We start from the raw sequence: 5080 nt of genomic DNA, 5'->3' as shown, positions 1-5080 counted from the left end.
AGAAATCCCTGACCCCTTGCTTAAGTGACTAAGCTATCTCTGCGTAAAGGTGTATAAAGGACCAAATGTGGCCTGAGAGTCACAGAGTTGGGACTTGAGTGCTTGCCATCACCTCTCCATGCATTCTGACCACCAGTGAAGGCAGAATCTGTTTTAAAATATTCAAGACATGGTCCCTAATACTACAATAGTACCAGCGCATGAAACTGAGGTGTGTCAGTGATTCATTCTATGGGCATAGCGGATAATATACAGACTAGCCAGCTGAAGAACTGTGTCTCTAAAGAGTTCAACAGCAGGCATCACCAGCCCAGCCCACCATTAGTCCTGATACAGTGCTACTGCCACCTCCATTTCCTGGAATGTTTGAAAAGTCCAGGGACCTCCTTCCTCTCTTTCCCTCTGGAAGCGATGTCACTGAGCCTAGTGTTAGGAGAAAGTGTAGTAAATTGCAGCAGAGAGAGACCAGATAGACGACAACATCTGTGAATTGGAATGAGCCAAACCCCAGTGCCACTGTGTCCCCACGTACAACTGAAGCAGCCAGATTCCCTCTGCCCCCACTGTCCCAAGCTGTCACCCCCATTTCCAAGGGCTCACCCTAGTCACTCGCACCCCTCTCCAAACTACAAACCCATACGTGATTGCCTCTGCCTGCCAATCGCTGCTACGCACCTCAGGGGTGAAGCCCCTCCTCACTTCACAGCCCCTTCCAGGAACCGCTGAATTCTGAGAGGCCTGAGTGTCTGACGTCCCTCAGGGAGTACCAGGCCTCCAACCGCAACTGGCAGACCCCACGTCTCTGCTTTCATCCAAGTCCACACATAGAAGTCCATTCAATCTTTTATTCTCTATGCTCATCAGGGGCTGTGCTGCCTTTCCCAAACCTAACCACACCCCCTAGTCTTGCCATGGTCCAGTCTGTAATTCCCAGTCGTTCATTACTCCATTGTCTCGTAGCTCTGGGCCCACAGCTCCTGTCCGTGTCTTTCCCCCAGACTGTTCTCCTGAGCTCTAGATGGCAGGTGCAGTGCTCACGGACTTGTGCATCTAAGCAGCCTGGAAACACGACCCAAACCAGCACAGCCCAAGCCAGCTCGATGTCTGTGTCCTGACACCTGCTCTTCCTAGGGGGGTCACGGTCTCAACGAACAGCACTGTCGTCACTAAGGATAACATTGAGAGTCATCCCTGATTCCTTGCTCCTTCCTGCTCTCAGCCCACTGCATCTGATCCATCTGGAATCTTCTCTCTTCTACCTCCTGCACCTCTCAAACTCATTCACCCTTCCTCTACTGCCCACAAATCGAGTCAGACTACCCTCCCTCACCAGGACGACTGCCATCGCCTGTTCATTAACCTTCTGGTGTTCATATTGTCCTTTCTATTTATTCTTCATCCTGAAAAGCAAGTTTTTTTTTTTTGAAATGGAGTCTTGCTCTTGTCCCCCAGGCTGGAGTTCAATGGTGCGGTCTTGGCTCACTGCAATCTCTGCCTCCCAGGTTCAAGTAATTCTTCTGCCTCAGCCTCCCAAGTAGCTGGGATTACAGGTACCCGCCACCATGCCCAGCTAATTTTTGTATTTTTAGTAGAGACGGGGTTTCACCATGTTAGCCAGGGTGGTCTCAAACTCCTGACCTCAGGGGATCTGCTTGCCTCAGCCTCCCAAAGTGCTGGGATTACAAGTGTGAGCTACCATGCTTGGCCTGCAATCTTCTTTTAAAAAAATCAAGTTATCTTTCTGTTTAAAACCCATTAATAACTTCCCACATCCTTTAGGCTGAATCCAAATCCTTCCAGTGGACTCGTGTATCCTCAGCCTTCTCTGCCAGCTTCCCCTACCTCACCCTTCTCCACCCACTCTCTCACTCTGTGCTCCAGCAATGCCTGCTTTCTGTAATGCCTCTTGAATTTTTAACTGAAACATCGATTCCATAAGGAGGCTGGTCCTGCACTTCATTTTATGATGCAAGCCCCACATCACCTCTGTCTCTAGCACCTAGAACCATTGAAGGCAAGTAGTAAGCATGTCCTGGATGAATGCTTGTGGGAACGAATGAAGGAATCACCATTTCCTAGGCCTTTCCTCTTTCCAGAAAAGTCTGCTTTCTAATGAGAATTGCATTTGCCAAAGTCAGTTTTCCCTGAATGGCCTGGCCTATGAAGACTTTATAGTTAGGGTGGCTACTTGTTATCCAAGTAAAACACCTGGGAGTAAAAGTGACTGTTAGAAATAGTTAAAATGATGTGGAGTTCTTTTTGTTGTTGTTGTTTTGTTTTTTTGTTTTAAGATGAAGTCTAGCTTTGTTGTCCAGACAACAGTGATCTCAGCTCATTGCAGCCTCAGCTTCCCAGATTCAAGTGATTCTCCTGTGGCAGCCTCCTGAGTAGCTGGCATTACAGGCCTGTGCCACCACACCCAGTTAATTTTTGTATTTTTAGTAGAAACAGGGTTTCACCATTTTGGTCAGGCTTATCTCGAACTGCTGACCTCAAGTGATGGGCCCTCCTCAGCCTTCCAAAGTGCTGGGATTATAGGTGTGAGCCACTTCACCCGTCCAAAATGATGTATTTTTGAATATATATTTATCAACTGACATTGATTGTGGTATATTGGTAGACCAATAGAGTAGTTCTACTTGAAGATAAAATAATTTATAAAAGTAATTTCAAAAGGAAAAAGCTTCCATTGCAAAAATTAAATATTTTTTAAAACTATTGCAAAATTAAAAATATTTCTTTAAAAGTTTAAATAATGAAAAATTTGTACACTAAAAGCAAAATAAATTATTGATATTGATTATCCAAATATTGGAGAATAAAGACAGCAGAATTACCGTCTTGTATTATGTATGTATGTTATATGTAAAATATTATATAACATATAATATATATTATAAACTATATAGCAATGTATTATATTACATATCCTAATAATATAACCTAATACATTATTATAATATATTACATATCCTAATAATATAACCTAATACATTACTATAATATATTACACATCCCATATAGTTATGTAAGTATTCATATATTTAGATCAGCTTGTAAGATGCATTTGTCTCAAACACCACAACATTGATTTTTCAAATCATTTTTTTCCAAATGATCTTATTTTTGATTCTTTCACAAAATATAAATATTTTAGCCCAAATCTTTTCATGGACAGCACTTTTTGTTGCCTCCACTCATAATAGCTCTCTTTGACAAATACTTTAACAAGACAAGGCATCAGAAAAATTGCCAGATCCTTTTGAACATTCAGCTATACTTAGATTGATGCAATGTTGTAGGTCTTCTTCATTTCATTTCATTTTAGTACTAAATATGTATTATTTTTCAGTTGAACCAAAGTGAAATCATAGAATATCAAAATTAAGTCCTGTTCATCATTTGCATTTGCATTGTTTAGTTTATTCAATTCTCCCCTACTTTTATGGAGATAAATTTCAATGGTTTCCTGCTCACAAACTTTGTTTTCGTTAATGGCAACACTACAATTGGCTTAAAGTTTCGAAATCTAAAGGTTATTGGTGTTCTGTTTATTGAATATTTTTATAAAGATTTTCAACACATTTTGAATAAAATATAAATAAAAACTAAAGGACTTATTTCCAAAAAATGTCAAAATCAACACAGAGCTTGGTTCACAAAGGCCCAGACATTTCTAAAATCCAACCAGGGATAAGTAGCAAGAAAGAGAGCACCAAACACCGTGCCAAACTTGTTATTTAATTCAACAACAACTTCATTAAGATAATTTCATGGTTTATTCTGTGTATATTTGAAAACCTTCATAGAGTGTGGCAACGGTGGCTTCTGTTTTGATTGGTAGAGTATCAGAGCTTGTTTGGACACAAGTATGAATTTTCAGTGTACCAATTCCAAATATATTTCTGCTCCACATCATTTTTTTGAGTAAGAACATTAGTTTTACCAAAATGCGGTGTTCTGCCAGGTTTTGTTTTTATTATCACTGTAAAAACTATAATTTTATCTTCAATGTGGAACTTTATAACCACATTTACAATAGCATTCACAACAATGTTCAGATGTTGAATTCGAGGAATCTTCCAGAAGCTTTACTTTGATGAATTGGACAAAATACATATATATATATATATATATATATATATAATTGCAATCAACTGATTTTTCTACTTGGAGCATCTGATTACACTTTATAAAGCTGGCATCACCTAACTGCATGATGAGTTTTTCTGCTAATGACACACATCAGCAGCTATGATTTTACTGTTTGTTTGTACCCGGAAACCTTGGAATTGAAAATGAGTGAAATTAATTTGGAAGATATAGATGATATAAATAAATACATAGCTATAAATGAAAACTCATACTTCTCAGAGTAATCTTAAAATATACTTTCTGCCACTGCCTACAATCTTCTTAAAATAACTGTCATAGTAACTTTTGAAATAGATGTGGCTGTTCCTTTATCAGATTTGAGACAGCTGGTACTGATACTTCTGTGGTCCTCATAGTGCACAGCAAATGTTAACAAACATTAACATTTTGTACATAATATACATCTATCATTAATGTTCTTACAAAACAGAAATTTAGTACTTTATTTTTATTAAATTCAATACTTTATTTTATTAAATATGTGCTTGTCTTAGCTCATTTTTGCAAATGGGTTTAGGGCAAGCTTGTCTAACCCACACCCACAACTTTGAATGCAGCCCAACACAAATTTGTAAACTTTATTAAAACATTATGAGATTTTGAGAGGATTCTTTTCCTTTTTTTTTTTTTTTTGCTCATCAGCTATTGTTAGTGTTGGCGTATTTCATGTATGGCCCCAGACAATTCTTCTTCTTCCAATGTGGCCCAGAAAAGTCAAAAGACTGGACACCTCTGGTTTAGGGCAAGATAAAAATGCATTTCAAAAAATTTAAGTAGCAGGGTACAGTGGCTCACGCCTGTAATCCCAACACTGTGGGAGGCTAAGGCGGGTGGGTCGCTTAAGGTCAGGGGTTCGAGACCAGACTAGCCAACATGGCAAAACCCCATCTGTACTAAAAATACAAAAATTAGCCAGCTGTGGTGG

This window comes from Mandrillus leucophaeus, unplaced genomic scaffold (assembly GCF_000951045.1).
Source record: "Mandrillus leucophaeus isolate KB7577 unplaced genomic scaffold, Mleu.le_1.0 Scaffold824, whole genome shotgun sequence".
NCBI classification, from domain to species: Eukaryota; Metazoa; Chordata; class Mammalia; order Primates; family Cercopithecidae; genus Mandrillus; species Mandrillus leucophaeus.
This window is presented reverse-complemented; position numbering follows the sequence as displayed.